Below are 24,136 nucleotides of genomic sequence, written 5' to 3'. Positions count from 1 at the left end.
TGAAAAATCAAAGTCTACTCTCTTAGCAATTTTCAAGAATGCAGTACATTATTATTAACTATACTCACCATGTTGTACAATAGATTTCGCCACTCAGCTTTAAGACCTTCAGAGAGAGAGAACTTGTCTTTCCAACAGTACCTGAAAAACTACCAAGGCTGAATCGCCTTGGCCTGGTCACATGACCATCCCTAAGCCAATCATTAAGACTGATGAACTGACTTTCCTGATTGGCCAGGCTTGAGAGGCATGGACACACCGTGAGCTGGACAGAAGGGTCAACTCCACCTAAACCACAATGATAGCAGAGAATCAGTGGTTCTCTTAAGGAAAAACTGGAAAATTCTGCTATAAAAAGGGAGAATAAATGTAGGGCAGTGAAAACTCCAAGGGGGCCGCTACAAGTAATTTATACAAAAAATTCACCTTACAACTTTGATTCTTCCTTTCTCCATTATTCATCCTTCCCAGCACTTAGGTATTTTGGGAGAACTCTCAGTCTTCCCTGGAGATACAAACGACACTATCAGCCAAGAAAATGTATAGGCATTCTGTGCATCCACTAATAAAACAATCAGGAATCTTAAAAAGTACCTGCAAAATTCCTAGTATCTTTGCAAATCCAGCTCTAATGTCATCGCCTCCTGGAAGTCTATCCTAAATCATTCCAGAAATAATCCTCTCGTCACTCTCTTCAGGGTTGCTCTGTCCCTGTTGTACTGACTCCATAAGGTGCCATTATCTATTTCAATGTCTCTTCCACTGACCTATGAAGCTATACATAATGGAGCTTCTCAGAGAAATATTCTGTATACAATGCAAGCTAAATATAGACCTTTTCAGGGTCTGTTCTCCAACTGGTAAATAGGTGTTTGGCCAGGATGTGCGAAACCTGCTAAAGGAATCCCTAAAAAGGTTTGTGGAGATTCTAGAACTTCTCTCTTTCACAGAGCTTGCCATGATCCCTGGGTGTATAGTCAATGGTAACAATTGCTTATGTTCGCAAACACTCTCTTGTGCATGCCTTTTATCTGTTGTTATTATCAGCAGCAGTCATTAGTTTATGTGTCATTTGTTGAGTTCATGATGTGTACAAGCCCCTGGGGTAAGCAGTTTACCTATATCATTGTATTCATTCCATATGGCCTTAAGAGGGAGGTATGGCTTATTTTATAGATGAATAAGCTGAGACTGTCTCAGAGAAGTCAAGTGATTTGCTCATGGCTACGCAGCTAGTAAGGAGTGGAGCCAGAGCTCAAACCCAAGTCTGTTTGGCTCTAAGATCCTTGATGTTAAGCAAGGAACTAGTATTATGCATCTCATCTTTACAAAGTCCTGTGAGGGAAGCAAAAAAGATCTGCTTATCCCCATTTTGCAGATGGGAACCTGAAGTATAGATTATTAAAGGGAAATTTACAGAAAGTCACAAATACATCCTAAAGAGCATAAGGATCAGCTATGCATCTGCAAGAGACGGTTGTTATTAATTCAGAAAAGGGAAGCGAGGTGCAGAGAGCACTGAGGAACGCTTACTCTCCAAGAGATGTCTGGTTTCAGACACGTGTGTGAATGAAGCACTTGGCACAAAATAGACTCTGGATAGACATAAGCTGAGGCCGAAGCCATGGACGCAGCAAGCACAGAGGACTCCTGACAGATGTGATATTTCATGTGGAACCATTCATTCACATGATGGATGTGAGGCGGCGAGGCTGAGCCCAGGGTCCCATAGAAACCGGCATCCACGGGGAAGCACCTCACATGCCACAGCCCCCTCCCCACTTAGACTTGGAGCCAGCTCCCAATACTGCCTGCGGGCTTCCTTCCTTCCTCAGCAATAAGCTCCACTGTAGAACTTTATCAAGTGTTTCCTGACCCTGCAGTAAGTACCTAACATTGCCTGTACTCTCCCTATTCTGCCACCCCCGCCCCCGCCCCGCCACAGCCTGCACCTTGGCTGCAATATCTCCTCCTCATAAATCACACAGCCATATTAACTGTCTCTCAATCAATCTCTTCCAGGTGTTGGCTCAGACAGTCTCTCAAGCAGAGTGTCTCTCCCCTTGAGGCTTAGGCGCTAAGAGCCTCCTCGTCTGGGAACAGTTTAAAGCCAGATAGCTTCTTTTCTTTCTCAGGATTTCTTGATTCAAACTTGAGACCCCCAGGATCCACAGACTGCAGAAAGCTTTGAAAAACCCAGGAGAGGGTCAAACAGGCTCTAGGGGCATTTATCAACAGCCAAAGGCTTGGTAAATATTGCCAATGTTTGATATTTCCACCAGCACATATACTGCAAAGGAAATCTAATCCTCAAAGCTGGGGCTTGAAGCTGAAAATGTTGGATTTTCCAAATTCAACTGTAAATAGGAGTTTGTTTTAGAGAGTTGCCATTTCACATTGTCTGCTCCCTTTATTGGACACTTTGGTGGGTGTGGCAGAGATAATGCTATGTATTCATAGAATTCTATTACAATCTTTTATTTCCCACAATCTTTAGTTAGTTTGAGGACATGTGACTAGGTCTTGGCCAATGGGAGGTAAACAAGCATATCCTACCACTTCCAGGTTTGGCCATGAGATTCCCTGTGCAATCATCCATAATCTTCTTTCCTTTCCTCAATTACCTAGGAGGTTGTGTATTCAAAATGGAAGGAGTCTTGATCCCTGAATCACTACCTGGAGGAGAGCTGCCAAAGATGACTGCCTAATCCATGTGATGAAAGTGAGAATCAAGCCACTGAATTTTAGGGGTTTATTGCTGCAGCATTACCTAGCCTATCCTAATACAATTAGATTCAGAAAAGCCTATCAGTTTGCATGATATGACTTCCACCTACTTACATACCGCCTTTCATAACTCATCTTCACTTACAAATGCCATAGCAGCTGTGATTAGTGGTATATCCAGTGACAAGGAACATCAACTGTTTAGTTGATACTTAATTTGCTGTAAATCAGGCTATCAGTTTGCCCCATTAATTAGACTTTAAATTCTATCAAGGAATCATAGAACAGTGGTTAAACATGTGGGCTCTAGAATCGAGCAGACTTAGGGTTTGAATACAGCTTAATCATACACTCTAATGTGTAAACTTAGGCAAGGCTTAACTTTCTTTTTTTTTTTTTTTTTTTCTTGAGGCAGAGTCTCGCTATGTTGCCCAGGCTGGAGTGCAGTGGCACAATCTCGGCTCACTGCAAGCTCCGCCTCCTGGGTTTACGCCATTCTCCTGCCTCAGCCTCCCGAGTAGCTGGGACTACAGGTGCCCGCCACCACGCCCGGCTAAATTTTGTATTTTTAGTAGAGACGAGGTTTCACCATGTTAGCCAGGGTGTCTCAGTCTCCTGACCTTGTGATCCACCCGCCTCGGCCTCCCAAAGTGCTGGGATTACAAGCGTGAGCCACTGCGCCAGGTCTGGCAAGGCTTAACTTTCAACTCTCTCATCTGTAGAGAAGAATAGTATTTGTAGTAGATACTGTTGCCTGCTCTTTTCCTAGATCCCTTCTTTAGAATTGAAGGATTGACTCTCCACCAGAAAGATTGTCAGCTGACAGCCTTCAGATGCCAGAAATAGCCTCATCAGCAGAAAGCTACCTCTTCTAAGGTCACAATCCTTTCCTGAGATGGCCCACGTCCAGTGATGGATTGATGGGGAAGTATAGAAGTCTGATCTTCTGGCTGGGTGCAGTGGCAAACGCCTGTAATCCCAGCACTTTGGGAGGCCAAGTTAGGTGGATCACGAGGTCAGGAGATCGAGACCATCCTGGCTAACATGGTGAAACCCCGTCTCTACTAAAAATACAAAACAATTAGCCGGACGTGGCGATGTGCGCCTTTAGTCCCAGCTGCTGGGGAGGCTGAGGCAAGAGAATGGCATGAACCTGGGAGGCGGAGCTTCAATGAGCCGAGATCATGCTACTGCACTCCAGCCTGGGCAACAGAGCGAGACCCCGTCCCAAAAACAAAACAAAGCAAAACAAAAGTCTGATCTTCTTTCTTCCTGTCCCCAACTTGGGACAGCTCAAAAAGGCCATCCCAGCTTCACAGCTTGTGATGGAGAGTCCCTAAGATGGTCCTAAAGATCTCTGCTTCTTGATTCTCATGTCTTTGTATCATCTCCTCCTCATGAGCATGGACAGGATCTGTGACTTTCTTCACTGTGATGGAACACAGTGAAGGGGAGGATGTCACTGTGATTATGTCACACAAGACTGTAAGGTCTGACTTCCCAGAAGGTTCTTTCCTTTGTTGACTTTGATGAACCAAGTGGCCATGTTGGGAAGACCCATGTGGCAAAATAAACTAAATGTGGTCTCCTGCCAACAGTCACCAAGAAATGGAAGCCCTGAGGCATACAATCTGCAAGAAACGGAATCCTTCCAACAACCACAGGGGCTTGGAATAAGATGCCCCCACCAGCTAAGCCTCCCATTCTGTCTGACATCCTGATTGCAGCCTTGTGAGAGACCTTGAATCAAAGGACAAGCAAAGCTATGCCTGGACTCCTGACCCACCAGAACAGTGAGATACTAAATGTGTGCTATCTTAAGCTGCTAACTTCGTAATTTGTTATATAGAAATAGACCACTAATATTAAGCTTTCTGTGGGGTTGGCTAAAGACTTCATTAAGACTTATTACATGGGAGGCTGAGGCAGGCAGATCACTTGAGGCCAGAAGTTCAAGACCAGCTTGGCCAACATGGTGAAACCCCATCTCTACTAAAAATACAAAAATTAGCTGGGCATGGTGGTGTGTGCCTGTAGTCCGAGCTACTTGGGAGACTGAAGCAGAATAATCACTTGAACCCAGGAGGTGAAGTTTGCAGTAAGCTGAGATTGTGCCATGGCATTCCAGCCTGGGTGACAGAGCAAGACTCTGTCTCAAACACAAAAACAGAAAAAAAGACAAATGTCCTGCTCCTTCCTCTGTTTACTCTTGCTTCCCTTCCTTCCCTTTCACAGTTGTTGGTCCCAAGAGCACTCCTGTCTTCACTCACTTTCTGCTGCTATAACAGAATACCACAGACTGGGTAATTTAAAAACAATAGAAATTTATTTGGCTCAATTGGCTGACAGTTCTAGAGGCTGGGAATTCTAAGAGCATGGCACTAGTGCCTGGTGAGAACATGAGATAGAGACATGTGGGGCATTAATCCACTCATAAGGGCAAAGTCTTCATGACCTAATCACCCCTTAAAGTCCTCACCTCTTAATACTATTACAACAGCAATTAAATTTCAGCATGAGTTTTGGCCAGGACATTCAAACCATAGCAATTCCCTAATGAATCTCTTGCACTCTAAACTCTTAAGGTCTACTTCTCAGAGAACCCAACCTGTGACACCTATTTAATATCTACTTGTTCCCTTTTCTGTTTTGCTGTTAAACTCCGATTTGTATACTTGATCTCCTTGAAATGACCGTATGCTTCCAGAGAGGCAGACCCCAACCCATGGATCAGTGAGGTGGACAGATGGATGAATGAATTAATAGAGGGATGAGTGGAGGGAGAGAGTGAGAAAGAAATTGAAAGATGGATGGATGGATAGATAGATGAATTGATGGATAGCAACACTTTCTTCCTTGCTGCCTGATGTCCTTACACAGAGGTCTGATATTTCTCAAACCCTTGCCTATAGGCCTAAGCTAATGTTTGTGGTCATTTAAAGGACTTTTTATTTCCTCTATGTCAATGGCAACACAAAACATGAGACTTCTCTTCCCTAATGTGCCTCATGTCTCTTTAAATGGAAAATGGAGTGGGTATGCACATTTTTTTAATGTTCCTGTTATCCATTGTCACCTTCCCATGGAAGCACAAACAAGAGTACAAGCCTGGGATATGCTAGGTTCCCATTGAGACCAAGGAGGCAGAAGTTTTCTCTGTCAGTGGCTTACTGTCTGACCTGTGCCAGCCCCTTCCCCTCTCTGAGCCTTGGTTTCCTCCTCTGTCCAATACGAGCGTCGAATGAAACAGTGTCTGAGCTCCCCATTCTCTCTGTCATGCCCTATTATTTAGGATATATGTGCAATGAATAGGATTTCATGTGCAATGAAAAGACAACTAAGTATAGCAATAGTAAAATGTATATTAAAATATAATTAACAAGATTAAAATCTCCAGAACTGTTGAAGCTGCTCAACAATTTTGTCAAAGATATAGACTTTTCTTTTTTTAATTTTAATTTTAGATTCCGAGGGTACATGTGAAGGTTTGTTACCAGGATATATTGCATGACACTGAGATTTGGGCTTCTATTGATCCCGTTACCCAGAGAGCGAACACAGTACCCAACAGGAAGTTTTCTCAGCCCTTGTCCCCCTCCCTCACTCTCCCCAGTGTCCATTGTTCCTAACTTTATATCTGTTTGTACCCAAGATTTAGCTCCAACTTATAAGTGAGAAGATATTTGGTTTTCTGTTCCTGTGTTAATTCACATAGGTTGATCGCCTCCAGCTCCATGCATGTTCCTGCAAAGGACGTGATTTCATTGTTTTTTATGGCTGTGTAGTATTCCATGGTGTATATGTACCATATTTTCTTTATCCAGTCCACCACTGATGGACATTTAGGTTGAGTCCATGTCTTTGCTATTGAGACTAATACATGTACAGACTTTTTCAATCCTTTTTCTTCACCATATTTAACATGTTGGCTTCCAGTCTCATTCGTGTCATCTCATGGTCATATTATAGCTGCCAGAGCACCAAATATCATACTTCACTCTAGTATCCAAATCAGGAAGGAAAGACCCAACAACAACAAAAAATTGTTTTAACAGGAAGGGAAACTTTTATTAGAAGCCCCTCAACAAGATTCTTCTATGTTTCTTTGGCCAGAATTGAATCATGAGGCCACATCTTGCTGTAAGGAAAGCTGGGAAAGTGAGTACTTGACAACAACAACAAGCTGGGATTTCCATGGGTGTTTTGCTGCCTTGATCAGGGCAAGGAAACAAGATATATTTGAGGGAAGGAACTGAGAGCATTTGCTCGGGGGGCCTCAAAGGTGGGTGTCAAGTCATCCATGCTCCAGTCTACTCAGAGAGACAGAGCAGCCATGAATGAAATCATTTGAGGCCACAGTGACCACATATGAGAAAACAGGGGAGAAACAGAACCCTTGAGTACTGAGTGGTTGTGTTTGAGGGAATGGAGGCAGGGAGGAATTGGAGATATTGATTGGATGGGGATGAGCATGAAGAGACAGGAAATCCTGACCTCTCGCTCATCCTGCCTGGTTTCAGGGCCCTTCCTTTTGTCCCCACATTTGTACTTGCTGTCCTGAAATCTTCCATGTTCCCTCCTGATGGAGACCAGTGTGAACTTGCCACAGTGCTCTCTTGCTGAAACCCCTGACATTGTTTTCCATGTTCTGAAGAGTAGAGAGGAAATTCCTTCAACCAGTTCCCAAGGCCCTCTGTGATCCAGTCTCTGCCAACCTTACTGGCCCTCACCACCTCTGCTCTCCCAGCTCCCTGTGCTCTAGCCACACTGACCTCTTCCCGTTCCTAGAATTGATTTAGCTCAGTCCCACCTCAGGGCCTTTGCACATGTGTCCCCTCTACCTGGAGAACAACTGGCCCTTATTTTTGCTAGTTAATTCCTACTTATCTTCCTAATTGCAGCTTGAAGAATACTTCCTCAGAGCAGCCTTCACAGTTTCCTACACCATCACATAAATCAGCCATACGGACAGGTGTTCACCTAAGTCTATCCCTACCTCCCCCACTTCCCATACACTTGCATTTCAGCTCCAAGAGGGCAGGAATGATGTTCATGTATCTTGCCAAAAGCATAATAGTGATTAAAAGTGGAGGCTTTAGAGCCCAACTGCATGGGTTTAAATCTCAGCCATGCCACACACTAGCAGAGTGACCTTGAGCAAGTTTCTTAACCTCTCTGTGCCTTACTTTCCTCATCTGTATAAAGGTAAGAATAAAATCTACTTCATAAGATTATTATAAGGATTAGATGAGTTAAATGTATATTAAAAGCTTCACATAGCACCTCATATAATATGTGTTATATACGTATTTGAAATAATAATAATAATTAGTATTATTATTATTGTTACCTTCACATTCCCAGTACCTAACAAATGCTGGCACATAGTAGGTACACAGAAAAAAAAAAACTTGTTGAATAGATAAGTGATTGTTTATTTCTCTCACTCAAGGCAGAGATAATTGTGCCTTTTTGTTTCTTTATTCCCATTATAGGAACAGGACTTGGTGCATAGTAGTTCTGCAATAAATGGGGATTGACTCAGTGCCTGAAAGTGAAATGATTCCTCCCCAAGCCATGTGGACTCCCAATATTGCTATCTGCTTTGAGTCTTCCCCCTTCCTTTTTGAATCCAGGTGGGGATCTTCAGCTGCCTGGCCATGGGACAATTTCCCCAGCCCCCTTTGCATCCCACCACCCCAGCCAGAGATGCAGAGCAGCTTTGATCACTGACAGCAGTCTTCTTGGAAGGAAGAAAGAGAGAGAGAGAGAAAGAGAGAGAGGGAGAGAGAGAAAGAGAGAAATCTGGCCATTTAAGCTCCCTGAACATGACACTTATTAATAAAAGGAAAGGATTTCAGCTCTGCTCCAATTAGTTATCCATCATGCAGGGCAGACATGGCTTCAGGGTGGCCATAAAGCTAGAAGTTGGAAGTGGGGGGACAAGTGAGAAGTCACTGCTTTCAGAAATTAAACTCAGGAGCAAGCCTGGGCTTGTGCTACTTGGTTGAGAAAGGCCTGGAACCCTTAGAATTCCCCAATCTCATTGGATTTTGACAGCCTTAGGTACTACATCCCCAATTTCCTCCTGTTTTCCTATTGTTGTTAAGTTTTTTGTTTGTTTGTGTTTGTTTTTTTCAGACAGGGTTTTGCTCTGTTGCCCAGGCTTGAGTGCAGTGGTGTGATCATTCATGGCTCTCTGCAACCTAGACCTCCTGGGCCCAATCGACCCTCCTGCCTTAGCCTCCCAAGTAGCTGGGACTATAGGCATGTGCCACCATGCCCGGCTAATTTTTATATATATATATTTTTTTGTAGAAATGGGGTTTTGCTGTGTTACCTAGGCTGATCTTGAGCTCCTGGGCTCAAACCTTCCCTCCCCTTCAGCCTCCCAAAGTGCTGGGATTACAGGTGTGAGCCACTGTGCCTGGCCTGTCATTAAGTATAATTATACATTTAATACATGAATAGGTTCTTCTTGCTTAACTCTACAGATAAGGGTACATGGGCCCCACCCCACCTTGGTCTCTTCATTGTCTCCCAAGAAGTAACCATTGATAGCATTTTGGAATATATGTCTCTTTCCAGAACTTATTTTATGCTCGACTTTCTCTGTACCTCATTCAATAGATAGGCTTATTTTGCATGTGTATATATTAATATGTAGACTTTTCAGTTGGAGTACGTTGATTTGCTTTGTTTTTCTTTCTTTTTTAATAGCACTATCTTGAACATGTGATGCTACACCTGGTTTCTTTTGTTCAATGATGCCGTATAGGTCTATACAGAACAACCTCATTCTTTTTTACTAAGGCATAGCATCCCTAAGGGTAGATAAATCCTAGTTTATTCAACCCTAGCTGCATATTAATTACTGAGGGGTGTGTGTTTATGTAAGGGAGGGAGGAGTCCTTTATAAAATATGAATGCCAAGGCCCGTCCCTGGCAGAGTTGAATCAGAACTCCAAAGTTCAGGCCTGGGCATCAGTGTGCTACAGTCCTTCAGTGATTTTAATGTGCAGCAAGGGTCAAAGCTTATTCATTTAGCCAGTCCCATACCAGTCCCCTGTTAATACATATTCAAACTGTTTCCAAGTCTTTGCTATTAGGAGGGGGAAAAAAAGCCTTTCTGGGCATCTCGTTTTCATTCTTCCCTGTGCATCTGTGCTGGTATTTCTCTAGGGAAGGTTTTTGAACCTCAACACTATTGATATTTGGAGCCAGATAATTCTTTGTGATGAGGGCCTGTCTTGTGCATTGTAGGGTGTTGAGCGCCATCCCTGGTCTCTACCCACCCAATGCCAGGAGTACCCGTGCACGCACACATCATGACCATCAGAAATGTCTCCAGACATATCTGTGGCAGGGGCGGGGAGGGCAAAGTCACCCCTGGTTGAGAATGACTGCTCTGGGGAGGAACCCAAAAGGGAAGTTACTGGATTATATGGGACATGCACTTTTTCTCCTTTCTTTCTTTTCCTTCCTTCCTTCCTTCCTTCCTTTCTCTCTTTCTTTTCTTTCTTTTCTTTCTTTCTTTCTTTTCTTTTGTTTTTTTCTTTCCTTTCTTTTCTTTCCCTTCCTTCCTTCCTTCCTTCCTTCCTTCCTTCCTTCCTTCCTTCCTTCCTTTCTCTCTCTCTCTCTCTCTCTCTCTCTCCCCCCTCCTTTTTTACAAAGTAATTCCGGCTGAAGGGGAGGGGTGGATACTTCCCTCGTCCTGCCCCTACCTCGAATTTCCAGAATCTACTCTCAGTCTCATTAAGGCCACTGCCTCTGTCCTGGTTGTTCTCATTTTATGCGTAATGAAAATAGTGGACAAGAGGGAGGAAGATGAGGTAAGCTGTATTGAGAGACATAAAGAGGCTTCCCAGGGACTCTGTGTGTGTTTATGTGCACGTGTGTGCGTGTGTTGAAAAGAAAATCAAATTCACAGGCTGGACAGGAAGAGAAGGGGGAGAAGCAACAGGCCCAGCCAGTCGTGTCTCTTTAAGCAAGATAAGCCCCCTGGCCCATCCATCTCTCCTGACACTATCGGCCTGTTGTCTAAAGTACTTACAGTTCTCTCTTGGAGGGAGGAGGCCTGACCTGGGGATGCTGGGGGAGGGGAGGAAGTGGGGCCTCCAGGACAGGGCACCCTGACTGGCCCACTTCCCCAAAGAGCAGGGACGCCTTGCAGACTGAGGTCACCCCTCCCCTCCTCCACCCTGGGCCTGGCCTGTTTTTAGCTCAACCCTGAGTGCTGGAAAGATGGGCTGGTGCTGGCTCCCTACCTGGGGCCCCATTCCCAGGGGAATGGAACCACTTGAAACTGCAACTTGTCTTTCTCAAGTGGCCGGGAGAGAGTGTGAGCCCCAGGATAGAGAGAGTGAGCAGAAGGGAAAGGCCAAACCAACCTCAGCTCTCCTGCCTTTAAAGGGTCCTTCAAAAGGCACCGTGTTCACCATGATTCTTACTATACTATGAAATAGATATGATTATCCTTTAAAAATCCTTTATGTGATGAAATCGGTCTGAGTATTCTCCCTGTCTCAGACACTGAGACCCAGAGAAGTTAAATATCTTGACTGGGTTCACAGAGCTAATCAGAAGTGTTGGGTAGGATTAGGACTTGGACTTCTCTAAATTCCAAAACTGGTGGGGTGTGGTGGCTCACACCTGTAATCCCAGCACTTTGGGAGGCTGAGGCTGGTGCATCACTGGAGGTCAGGAGTTTGAGACCAGCCTGGCCAACATGGCAAAAACCCGTCTCTACTAAAAACAGAAAAAATTAGCCAGGCATGGTGGCAGGCACCTATCATCCCAGCTACTTGGGAGACTGAGGCAGGAGAATCGCTTGAACCAGGAAGGCAGAGGTTGCAGTGAGTCAAGATCGCACCACTGCACCACTCCAGCCTGGGTGACGAAGCGAGAATCTGCCTCAAAAAAATGAAAATAAAAATAAAATAAATTCCAAAGCTGACTTCTGGCCTCTAACAAGGATATTTCTTGCATCTCCTCTGTGATGAGAAATCATGCCGTGAATGATTGCTCTGAAGTGATGTTTACAAAGATCATTGGCTTGACCAGACTTTTAGTCGGTTTCTGAATCTTTTCCTGGGCCCATCTGTGTACTTCCTTGTAAAATCCAACCTTAGCAAGAGCCCTGCTAAGTCAGGTTAGCCTGTATCTTCAAACTCCATATCTGATCACTCTCCATATCTGATCCCGCTCCATTTGTGACCAGGTTCGTCACCCTCCACCACTCCCCAGGCGATGTCTGACCACCCTGGCCTGTCTTCAGCAAGACTCCTGTTAGGTCAGTTTAGCCAGAATTGCCCTGAGCCCTAATGCTTCCTTTCAGTAATATTCTATCCACTGACCCCCAACCCCGCTTCCTGGCTATAAATTCCCACTTGCTTGTGCTGTATTCAGAGTTGAGCCCAATCTCTCTCCCCCACTGCAAAATTCCATCTCACTGGTCCCTGCACCTATTGTGACCATTCCCCCACCTTGAACAGGCTGCCTTGCCATCTTGAACAATCATCATGAATGATTTTTTTAAATTTCAACTTCTGTTTTAGATATGGGGTACATGTTCAAGATTGTTACATGAGAATATTGCATGATGCTGATGGTACGGATCCCGTCACACAGGTAGTAAGCACAGCACCCAGTAGGTAGTTTTTCAACCCATGCTTCCCTCCCTCCTTCCCTCCCCTCTCTAGTAGTCCACTGTGCCTATTATTCCCATGTTTATATCCATGTATGCTCAATGTTTAGCCCCCTCTTAAAAGTTAGACATGTGGTATTTGGTTTTCTGTTGCTGTATTAATTCATTTGGGATTATGGCCCCCAACAGCATCCATGTTACTGCAAAGGACATGATTTTATTCTTTTCATGGCTGCATAGTATTCCATGGTGTATATGCACTGCATTTTCTTGATCCTATCTACCACTGATGGACACCTGGGTTAATACCATGTCTTTGCTATGGTGAATAGCTCTGTGATGAACATGAGTGCAGGAGTCTTTTGGTAAAATGATTTATTTTCCTTTAGGTATTTACCCAGTAATGGCATTGCTGGGTCAAATGGTAACTCTATTTTAAGCTCTTTGAGAAATCTCCAGACAGCTTTCCACAGTGGCTGGACTAATCTACATTCCCACCAACAGTGTATAAGCGTTCCCTTTTTCCACAGCCTCACCAGCATCTGTTGCTTTTTGACTTTTTAATAGTAGCTATTCTGACTGGTGTGAGATAGTATCTCATTGTGGTTTTGACTTTCATTCCTCTGATGATGAGAGATGATGAGCATGTTTTCATATGTTTGTTGGCCGTGTGTATGTCTTCTTTTGAGAAGTGTCTGTTCATGTCCTTTGCCCATTTTTTAATGGGGTCGTTTTTTGCTTATTGATTTAAGTTTCTTATAGATTCTGGATATTAGGCCTTTGTCAGATGCATACTTTGTGAATATTTTCTCCCATTCTGTAGGCTATCTGTGTGCTCTATTGATAGTTTCTTTTGCTGTGCAGAAGCTCTTTAGTTTAATGAGGTCCTATTTGTCAATTTTTGTTTCTACTGCAATTGCTTTTGGAGGACATGGCCAAAAATTATTGGCCAAGGTCAGTGTCAAGAAGAGCATTTCCTAGGTTGTCTTCTGGGATTTTTATAGTTTGAGGTCTTACCTTCAAATCTTTAATCCATCATGAGTTAATTTTTGTATACAGTGAAAGGTAGTGGTCCAGCTTCAATCTTCTGCACGTGGGTAGCCAGTTATCCCAGCACCATTTATTGAATAAGAAGTCCTTTTTCCATTGCTCGTTTTTTTGCTTTTTTCTTTGTTTGTTTGTTTTATTTTTTTTGAGATGGAGTCTTGCTCTGTCACCCAGGCTGGAGTATAGTGGCAGGATCTGAGCTCACTGCAACCTCCACCTCCCAGGTTCAAGCAATTCTCCTGCCTCAGCCTCCTGAGTAACTGAGATTACAGGTGCCCACCACCGCACCTGGCTAATTTTTGTATTTTTAGTAGAGAGGGGATTTTGCCATGTTGGCCAGGATAGTCTCGAACTCCTGAACTTAGGTGATTTGCCCACCTTGGCCTCCCAAAGTGCTGGGATTACAGGTATGAGCCACTGCACCCAGCCCCATTGCTTGTTTTTTTTGTTGTTGTTTTTGTTGTTGTTGTTGTTGTTGTTGTTGTTGTTTTGCCTTGTCAAAGATCAAATGGCTGTAGGTATGCCACTTTATTTCTGGGTTTCCTCTTCTATTCCATTGATGAATGATTTTTTTCTTTAATGACGTTTAGCCATTCATTCTTTATTCATTCAACAAACATTGCTTGCAAATCACCTTTGTGACAGGCTCTTCTCTGAGTACAGGTGATAAAGGCCTGGACTCAATTGCTGATCAATTTCTATTAATGCTCGCCTAGATTAAAAGACCTGCAGGCCAGGCGTGGTGGCTCACACCTATAATCCCAACACTTCGGGAGGCCGAGGTGGGTAGATCATGAGGTCAGGAATCGAGACCATCCTGGCCAACACGGTAAGACCCTGTCTCTACTAAAAATACAAAAAATTAGCTGGGCATGGCAGCACATGCCTGTAATCCCACCTACTCAGGAGGCTGAGGCAGGAGAATCGCTTGAACCTGGGAGGTGGAGGTTGCAGTGAGCTGAGATCATGCAGCTGAACTCCAGCCTGGCTGTAGAGCTAGACTCCATTAAAAAAAAAAAAAAAAAACCCTGCGGAAGGAGCAGAAAACCAAATACCAAATACCACATGCTATTCCTTATAAGTGGGAGCTAAAAGATGAGAACTCATGGCCACAAAGAGGGGAACAACAGACACTGGGGCAGTGGAAGGTAGAAGGAGAAAGAGAGGAGAAGAAAAAAATAACTATTGGACACTAAGAGCTTGGTACTTGGGTGACAAAATAATCTGTACAACAAAGCCCCATGATACGAGTTTACCTATATAACAAACTTGTACATGTGCCCCTAAACCTAAAAGTTAAAAATTAATTTTAAAAATGTTTTAATCAATAAAAATAATTTAAGCCTTATAAAAAAGACCTGCAGAGACCTTGTATATTAATCAGGGTTCTCTAGAGAGACCAAACTAATAGGATAGATGTAAATATGAAAAGGAGTTTATTAAGGAGTACTGACTCACATGATCACAAGGTGAAGTCCCACAATAGGCCATCTGCAAGCTGAGGAACAAGAAAGCCAGCCCAAGTCACAAAACCTGAAAAGCAGGGAAGCCAACAGTGTAGCCTTCAGTTTGTGGCCAAAGGCCCAAGAGCTCCTGGCAAACCACTGGTGTAAGTCCAAGAGTCCAAAAGCTGAGGAACTCGGAGTCTGATGTTCAAGGGCAGGAAGCGTCCAGCACGGGAGAAAGATGAAGATCAGAAGACTTAGCCAGTCTAGTCTCTCCACGTTCCTCTGCCTCCTTTCATCCTAGCCACATGGGCAGCTGATTAGATGGTGCCCACCCAGATTGAGGTTCGGCTTACCCCTCCCAGTACACTGTCTCAAATGTCAGTCTCCTTTGGCAACACCTCACAGACACACCCAGGAACAAAACTTTGCATTCTTCAATCCAATCAAGTTGACATTCAGTATTAACCATCACACCTTGATAGCCAGCCCTTATCATTTTGTCCTCCAAAACACTACATGTCCCCAAATTCTGTCTTGGGATTTTGTAGCACATCTAGGGAACCCAGGAGAAACAGTCCTATAATATTTGCCATTGGGTTTACCATGATGGTGTCATGAAGAACATCATCAAAAAATTATGCAGCACTGCAACATCTTTACAAGAACCCAAGGGAGACCTTGCTCCTGGTTTTTTGCAAACATCTCAATTTGTTTGTCTTTTACGAACTCACGAGCTCTTATAGCTGACTATAATTCTCAACTTGTTTTGGCAGCTAGGAAGCTCAGAGCCAAATATATTTCTGTTAACTACACAGAATGTTCCAGTTCTGAAGGCTAAGAAGTAAAATACCCTAAAACTTCGTGGTGTAAAATGACCATTTATTACGCCTTTGGATTCTGAGGTTGGCGATTTAGACAGGGCATAGCAGGGGCTACTTGTCTCTGGACCATGATGCTGAGAGTTGAGGGTGGAATAATCGGAAGGCTTTTCACTCACATGGCTGATGGTGGATGCTGGGTTTAGGCTGGGGGTTTCAAATCCTTGCCACGTAGGCCTCTCCTGTGGTCTCTCCCTGTGGGCTAGTTTGGGTTTCCTCATAGCATGGTGGCTGGGTTTCCAAGAGCAAGTGTTCCAATGGGGGAAATTAGGTGGAAGTTGTACCACCTTTTTATGACTTAGCTTCAGAAGGGTTGCAGACTGAGGAGGTAACCCCCATTTTCCCCAACCTAGTGCCTGGTCTATTTTTATCTCAGTTCTTAGTGCTGGGTAACATTAACCCCCTGGTACATCCTATCTGTCAGAAGTAAGCTGCTGGATCCAACCCATAATAAAGTGAAGAATCACATTCCACCCCTTGATAGACACATCGAGGTTCTGAAGGAGAAGGAGTGTAAAAATATTGCTGTGGCCCTTTTGAAAAATAATGCCACACAAGACCAAATGGAACTCAGTGATAGGTGCTCGTTACTCTTGGCTTTATCACTATTTTGTACATTGTTGTCTTTGTGGGTGGCATGTAGTTTTGCAAGCAGCCTCAAATTCTTTATGGAAACAGGCAAAAGGTAGACAACAGCTGTGACCAGTGCCATTTTCTGAGTATTTGTAATGTGCTTGGCACTGAACAAATAGTTCCTTCCTGGTGCCTTCACTCATTTAATTCACAAACAGCCTCTTATCAATATTTTGCAAGTGAAGAAAGTGGAGCACAGGAAATTGAAGTTTACCAGATCTGACATCACTGAACAGTGGCAGAGGTGGGGTTCAATTCCAGGCCGTCTGATTAGCTCTGCCCAGGTAGTCACCTCATACACCTTCGTTCTTATCCTTTGAGCCTTACTTCACACCAAGGGCCTGACCTGGTGTTGTAACATGAAGGCTACTCCAGATTTGCCCCTCTCCTCTGCAGAACATCTCCCCTGACCACCAAGTGTTCTGAAACGCCACTTTTGCCAGAAAATAAGAGAGTATTCAGCAACCCCTTCATATTCATCAAAATTAGCATTCTCTCCAACTTAGATCAGCCAGCCTGAGAGAAACGAGGCAGAACGTTTCTGAGCACCCACTTCTGGCCCAGCACTGAGCTAATGCTCATGAATGCAAGAACAAAGCAGTCCATGTCACACTGGACTGAGATCTCCTCGAGGGCAGGGATTGGGGTTGTTTGGCTTTGTAGTTTGGCACATTACAAAATGCACCTAGCATGGTGGATGAAGAAAGTGGAAGTGTTTGTCTATCCCAGGAATGAGACCTTAGGTAAGTGACAACCCTCTAAGCTTCCATTTCCTCATCCATAAAACAGGGATAAGAATATTTTCCTGCACACCTCACGGGGCTATATTGGGAATCCTTTAACTCAGTAGGTCTCCCTTCTGGCTCTGACTTCCAAAAAGCTCAAGGGCAATTTTGAGACCTATGCATGATAATCTTATAAAATGCTTAGCACGTAATCAGCCCGCAATAAACAGGGCTTTGGGAGCACTCTGGGTCTTCTGCTCTGCACCCCATTGTAGTTGATGGCAAAGGGAAGGAAAGATTGAATGAAGTCATTGGTCTTCTCCCTTCCCCACCTCTGAAAGGGGCAGCCTCAGTGCAATGGGATGGAAACTCAGGCTTTGGTGTTTCAAGAACTAATGGAAATCTCCTAAAAACCTATTTTTGTAAGGCTTTGATCCTTCAAGCCAAGATCTTTGGGCCAAATGTCTGAGTTAGTAGATCTAACCAAATACAGTCAATGATGCCCAGAGGTTTCAGCCTCTTTGGGGTGTGCCTAGTGGAGGGGTGTTGAGTGAGCAGGTGGGAGTAGCAACCTGTTTGCAGAACACAAGAAGTTAGCTCCAATGGCCAGGTCTTGCTTTGTTTCTCTTGGCCCAATTAGCACTGACTGCTATTTTTATTTTTGATGTAGGATGTGGCTGGTGAGTCAGGAAGAAAAGGGTGCCTCATTATTTGTTCCTTGCTTGCTCTTGGAAATATCAAGAATACTTGGCCCTCAAGACAAACCCCAGCTCTGGGCCTAAAAGCTAAGTCCAGATATGTTATATATTTATTCAAGGCAGCAATTGGCCAGGAAACGACTATAAAACACACATTTTGAATAAAAGAGGGAGATTTATGGTGCAATGGCGAATCTGAGTCATATCTCTCTGCCTCCCCCAGGCCAGGATCCCTTAATCACTAACATACCCCCAGCTTGTATACTCGGTGGGCACAGAATTGCTTCCTTCTGGTCCTGTCCCTGCTAAAGATGTGATGGGGATTGTGCTACTTTATCTGACAGTCGGTAAATGAATTGCCAATTCATTCTGAGCTTAGATGGGGGCTGGTTTTTTCCTTGGGAAGAAAAAAAAAGTGGGGTTCTTTCATATGTATCTTTGATCAGTCGGGACTTGACAAATTATTTTCCTAGGAATTTCTCTATCCATAATGCCGCTGGGAAAAAATGGATTTGCTCTAAAAGAATAGCTTTTATGTTTCAGAAATTAGAGCAATGTAAAAGCTTTCATTGAGTTCCTTTATCTCTCTCTCTCTCTTTTCTCCCTTCAATTGTATTTTTCTCTAGAGCAAGGAGGCAGGTAGCAGAAAGAGCTAGAAAAGTCCACTGATAATAGATAGGTTTCTGGCTGCTTATTTCAAGTGTATAAAAGTAGCAAGAAAATAAGTCTCAACTCCATTATACAATTGGTATTGAGAAAGCAAAGTCAAGTCTTCTACCCCAATTTTTCCTTGCAATAACTGAATTTTTCCATTAGAACTCTTGTTTTAGGGACAAACTTTAACCTGTAGAATACCTGAATTGTATTTCAGCAGGATGCAACCACGCCACAACTATCTCATGCCCATGGCTTAGACATCAACTTACAAAAGGCAGAGCGCTGGGACAGAAGATCTTGAAGTTATTTTCATATCAAAGTTTTTATCAGCTATAGTACAACCTGAAAGAAAAAAATGTATTGAAAATATCATCACACAGAACCACACGAACAGTTGGGTGAGTTGTGCACTGCATAACTCCAAGAGGCACCATTGAGATGGAGTATCAATGTGAGTGACTTACCCTTAGGATTGTGCTGTGCACAAGCTGTAAAACTGTGAATGGAAGATTTGAAAGGAAACTCAAAGATAATCATAATAAAGGGCAATCTTGGGGATCTGGATCAAAGGAACTAAAAAGAGTTTTGTTAGGGACTAAATGAGCACGAGTAGTTTTGGTCTGTTTATTTCTCCACTCAAGATTCTCTCTCTGGGAAAGAAAGTCTATAAGTGTCCATGAGTCAACTACTCCCAGCCCGTTGTCTAAGAAGGAGAAAGCTCTTTGGTTAACAGCTTTACTTTCTTAGTAAAGCATACCCTGAGATGAGGATTTGGATGCAGCATTTTATTTGGGTAAGGTGGGTAGGAAACAAGACGAGGAAGGGAAGGGAGCCAATGTGTTAAAGTAGTAATGTGCTAATGCGTAGGTCACCTCTGTGGGCAACTGGGGCTTGCTGGCAACTGATCCCTGCTGGAGATCCTCTGAAAGCGTGTGGAACATGCTCAAAATTGTCCCACCAAGGAGACAGAAGACTTGGATATTTACATACCAACCCCCATCTCTCATTGCTTAGGGGACATTCTAGGAGGCCTTAATTCCCTGGCACTTATAGCTTGACCCACACACAGGCCAACTACACATCTGTGGCCAGAGAAAGACCTCAGGCAGAGAGATACAGATGCGGGAGGTAGGAAGTTGTTGGCCTACATGAGAACTACACACCGAAGCTGCAGGCGACCTGGAGGATGGGCCCAGGAGATAGGGCCAGGCACTGACAACATCTGCATACTTGCCAAGATCAGTCATAAAGAGAGAAAGATAAATGCCTCCCACCAAAAACAATTGGGGTGGCATCTCCAAAAGAAGAAGAAATGGATTCAGGGAGGTCACAAGTCACCTAATGGCAGTCACACAAGGGTTCCAGAACAAGTACAATTTTGCCCAGGATTTTGCCCCATCTCTGCCACTAAACAGCCCTATGACCTTGAGCAAGTCACTGACTCCACTTTGGAGATACTCAGGCTTCAGGTTCCCCTTCTCAAAACTCTGTAGAAGAATAATATCTGACATTTTCAGGGGCCTCAGACCTCGGGGATAAAAACAGGGGCTCCTCTCCCAGTGGTTTCAGAGTTGTAACATAAAGCAAAGGCTAAGTGAATTGTTCTCCAGCATGAGATGTCCACTAAGTGTCTGCCCCACTTCATCAGATGGGGGTTGAGAGTTCACATCACAGCTGAGCTCAGAATTTGCCTGCAACAGGAAGGACCTTAGATGGGAGAGTTTGTGTGGGGTCTTAAAAAGCAGAGCTGAGGCTTCCCTAAAGAGAAAGAAGACATTCTGCCTGTGGACAGCAGCTTCAACCATAACTGAGAGTCACAGCCTGCCAGTTACAGAGTGAATTTTGCCCAGCCCCCACTGCCAAAAATTCATATGTTGAAGCCCCAACCCTCAATACGACTGTAGTAGAAGATGGAGCCTTAAGGAGGTAATAAAGGTCAAGTGAGTTCATAAGGGGGTTTCCTAGTCTTATAGAAAGAGGGAGAGACACCAGATCTCTCTCTCTCTCTCTTTCTCTCTGTCTCTCTCTCCTTCCCACCCTCATGTGCCCACAGAGAAAAGACCATGTGAGGAGACAGCCAGAAGGTACACGTACACCATGGAATACTACTCAGTGATTTTTTAAAAAAGAATGAACTATTAATACACCCAATGCCTTGGATGAATCTAAAGGGAAGTATGCTGAATGAAAAAAAGCCAACTGCCCAAAGCTTATATACTGTATAGTTCTATTTATATAATATTCTTGAAATAGTCCTATTTATATAACCTTCTTGTCATTTATATAACATTCTGTATAGTTCTATTTATATAACATTCTTGGATAAAATTATAGAAATGAAGAACAGATTAATTAGTGGTTGTCTGGGGTTAGAAAAAGGGTTGCAGGGGTTATATGTGGTTATAAAAGAGTAACATGAGAGATCCTTGCGGTGATGGAAATGTTCTGTGTTTTGACTGTGGTAGAAGATACTACATGCATGCTAAAATTGCATGGCACTAAATACACACACCCACAAGTGAGTACAAATAAACTGGAGAAATCTGCATAATATTGGTGGTTGTACCAGCATTAATGTCCTCATTGTGCTATTGTGCTAAAGTGTTGCAAGGTATTAGGATATATGGGTAAAGGGTACAGGGGATTTCTCTGTGTTTTCTTACAACTGCATGTGAATCTACACTTATTTCAAGATAAAAAGTTTAAGAGAGGCTGGGCACAGTGGCTCACACCTGTAATCCCACCACTTTGGAAGGCAGAGGCAGGTGGATCACTTGAGGCTAGGAGTTTGAGACCAGCCTGGGCAACATGGTGAAATGCCGTCTCTACTAAAAATACCAGAAAAATCAGCCAGGCATGGTGGTGTGTACCTGTAATCCCAGCTACTTGGGAGGCTGAAGCATGAGAATCGCTTGAACCTGGGAGGCAGGGGTTGCAGTGAGCCAGGATCGTGCCACTGCACTCCAGGTTGGGTGACAGAATGAGACTCTGTCTCAGAAAAAAAAAAAAAAATTTAAGAGTTTAAGAAAAAGGGAGAGAATACAATGAGTCTGGAGAAGGAAGGCCTAGCAAGAGCCGGTCAGGCCCTGACTTAGTTTGGGCTCACCCCAAGGGCAGGATTTGGGAGGATTTGGAAGGTGATCCCAGGGAGGAAGAAGGATGAAAGGAGAAAAAGCCAAGTGATTGACTTATTGAGCTGATTACCGCTGTGGGCAACCAGAGTGCAGGCCTCTGAGGACCCTCTGAGGAATTGTGTAGAATGTACCTCCAAATTGTCCCTCCAAAGGATAGGAGGCTGGGGCCTCCTTCCACCAACTCCCCACCCACTCTACAGAGAGTGTTCCCAGAGTCATTATTTCTGGGTTGTGCCTGCATTCAGGCCAAGGGAGCCTCAGCTTTAGAGACAGTCCTGCTGCAGAAAAGCAGATTTGTGGTGGAGCTCAAGGTGGGATGCTGTCAGCATACACCGAACCTCTGCCCTTAGTATGTCTGAAATTAGAGGTGGGCAGAGAGGATGCAAGACATAGCACAGGAATCCTCTGCTACAGCAACCTGGACAGGTAGAAAGAACCCTGTCCTCCAATGAGCACATCTGGTGAATCATTCTTAATCCATTTATTCAGATCATAGTGAACACCTTCCAGGGTGAAAATACAAACAATTAAGACTGGAGCAATCCTGCCTCTGTGAAGCTCTCTTGGTCCCAGGAAAAAATCTACAGTTAGAGAAACGAGAAGATCCCAGTGCTTTGAGAGGCCGAGGTGGGAGGATCACTTGAGCTCATGAGTTCAAGACCAGAGTGGGCAAAATGATGATACTCCTTCTCTACAAAAAAAAGGAAGGAAGGAAGGAAGGAAGGAAGGAAGGAAGGAAGGAAGGAAGGAAGGAAGGAAGGAAGGAAGGAAGGAAGGAAGGAAGGAAGGAAGGAAGGAAGGAAGGAAGGAAGGAAGGAAGGAAGGAAGGAAGGAAGGAAGGAAGGAAGGAAGGAAGGAAGGTTAACTGTGATTAATCTTTTTTAAAAAAAAAAAAGAAAGAGAAGATTCTCCTAACTCGTTATGTTATGAGGTTGTGTCATGAGGACGGCAAAGTCCTCCTGAGGGAAGTTATGGTTTTTGAGGCTCTGTTATTAAATGTGTAGAGAGGGCCAGATGCCCTGCTGATTGCTTTACATGAACTCTCTCCCTTTATCACTACCTCAGGTCTGCAAAATACATCTTATCACTTCCACTTTGCAGAGATGGAAACCGAGGCTTGGGGCAAGTTAATAATTTGCTCACACGCTAGAGGGCTAGCTGGGCTTCCAAGACCAGGAGGCCAGTCTTTAGCTACAAGATTACAAATCCTCCTTTACTTGTCCTGAGGTTGACATGTCCAAGGACATGCCACCCAAAAGCACTGCTCTGTCACACTCCAGCCACCATCTCCCTCTGTCCCTCCCTCTCTTCTTTTAGGCACATGGGAAAGGACAGCGATGACATGAATCATTCCATCCCCTAAAGGAGTCTGGACAGCGTGGAGTGGAAGACAAGCCACCACGAGCTGGGGAACACTGGACATTCACCATGTTGCTTGGTATAGGGACTAGCACATGGTACATAAATGAAAGCTATTATTGCTATTGCCACTACTATTATCAACACTGGAGGGACATCAGTCAAATATCAAAACTCTGCCAGGAACAACCTTCAACTTGCAGACCAGGCTGTCTCCTCCACCCCAACACTCACAGTTCTAGGAACTGGAACCAAGTATGCCTAAACCAACATATTCACTAGGATTAACACGCATGACTTCTTTCTAAGTGGAATCAAAATGAATTCTGGCCAGGCGAGTGGGCTTCTGCCTGTAATCACAGTGACTCAGGAGGCTGAGGCAGGAAGACTGCTTGAGGCCAGGAGATGAAGACCAGCCTAGGCAACATAGTGAGAACTCATCTCTTAAAAAAAAAAAAGCCAGGTATGGTAGTGTGCACCTATAGTCTCAGCTACACAAGAGGCTAAAGCGAGAGGATCACTTGAGCCCAGGAGGTTGAGGCTGCAGTGAGTTGGCACTGCACTGCAGCAGCATGGACAACAAAGAAAGATCCCATCTCTTAAAAAAAAAAAAGAAAAAGAAAAAGAAAAAGAAAAAAGCGTTCTGAAGTCAGAAAAGAAAAGGTGAGGTGCTGATAATCAGTCTTTAGAGGTATAAAAACTACTCTTCCTTCTTTGTTGCCACAAAGGTCCAAAGTCGACAGTCACTTACAAAACCAGCTATTTATTTTATTATATTATTTTTAGAGAGAAACAGTCTCCCTCTGTCACTCAGGCTGGAGTGCAGTGGCTCAATCATGGCTCCCTGGAACTTCCAACTCTTGGACTCAAGCAATCCTCCTGCCTCAGCCTTCCAAATAGCTAGGACTACAGGTGCATTCCACCATGCCTGGCTAATTTTAAAAATTTTTATAGAGATGAGGTTTCACTATGTTGCCCAGGCTGGCCTTGAACTCCTGGCCTCAAAGCTATCCTCTTGCCTCAGCCTCCCAAAGTGCGGAGATTATAGGTGTGAGCCATTAGCCACTGCACCCGGCCCAAAGTCAGATATTTAAATAAGATTTAAGATGATGCCTGTGGGAAAGCTGTGTTTTAATTATTGTTGAAAGTGATGATACTGATGACGGTAGTGGTGGTGGCAGTGG

General features: G+C 44.0%; 2 long non-coding RNA genes across 2 annotated transcripts; both read left to right on the top strand.

The window, feature by feature from the left end:
- Nucleotides 1-4,257: 4,257 nt before the first annotated feature.
- On the top strand, nt 4,258-22,315 carry LOC105495399 (uncharacterized). The gene is made up of 4 exons (XR_011608495.1): nt 4,258-4,534; nt 8,223-8,363; nt 18,674-20,385; nt 20,513-22,315. It is a non-coding gene; the product is annotated as an uncharacterized lncRNA (long non-coding RNA).
- On the top strand, nt 11,937-14,344 carry LOC105495394 (uncharacterized). The gene is made up of 3 exons (XR_011608494.1): nt 11,937-12,019; nt 12,285-12,357; nt 14,137-14,344. It is a non-coding gene; the product is annotated as an uncharacterized lncRNA (long non-coding RNA).
- Nucleotides 22,316-24,136: the final 1,821 nt, after the last annotated feature.

Source organism: Macaca nemestrina, chromosome 10, assembly GCF_043159975.1.
Source record: "Macaca nemestrina isolate mMacNem1 chromosome 10, mMacNem.hap1, whole genome shotgun sequence".
In the NCBI taxonomy this organism is placed as follows: Eukaryota; Metazoa; Chordata; class Mammalia; order Primates; family Cercopithecidae; genus Macaca; species Macaca nemestrina.
Note: the sequence above shows the minus strand (reverse complement) of the source record. Positions and strands in the feature narration are given on the sequence as shown.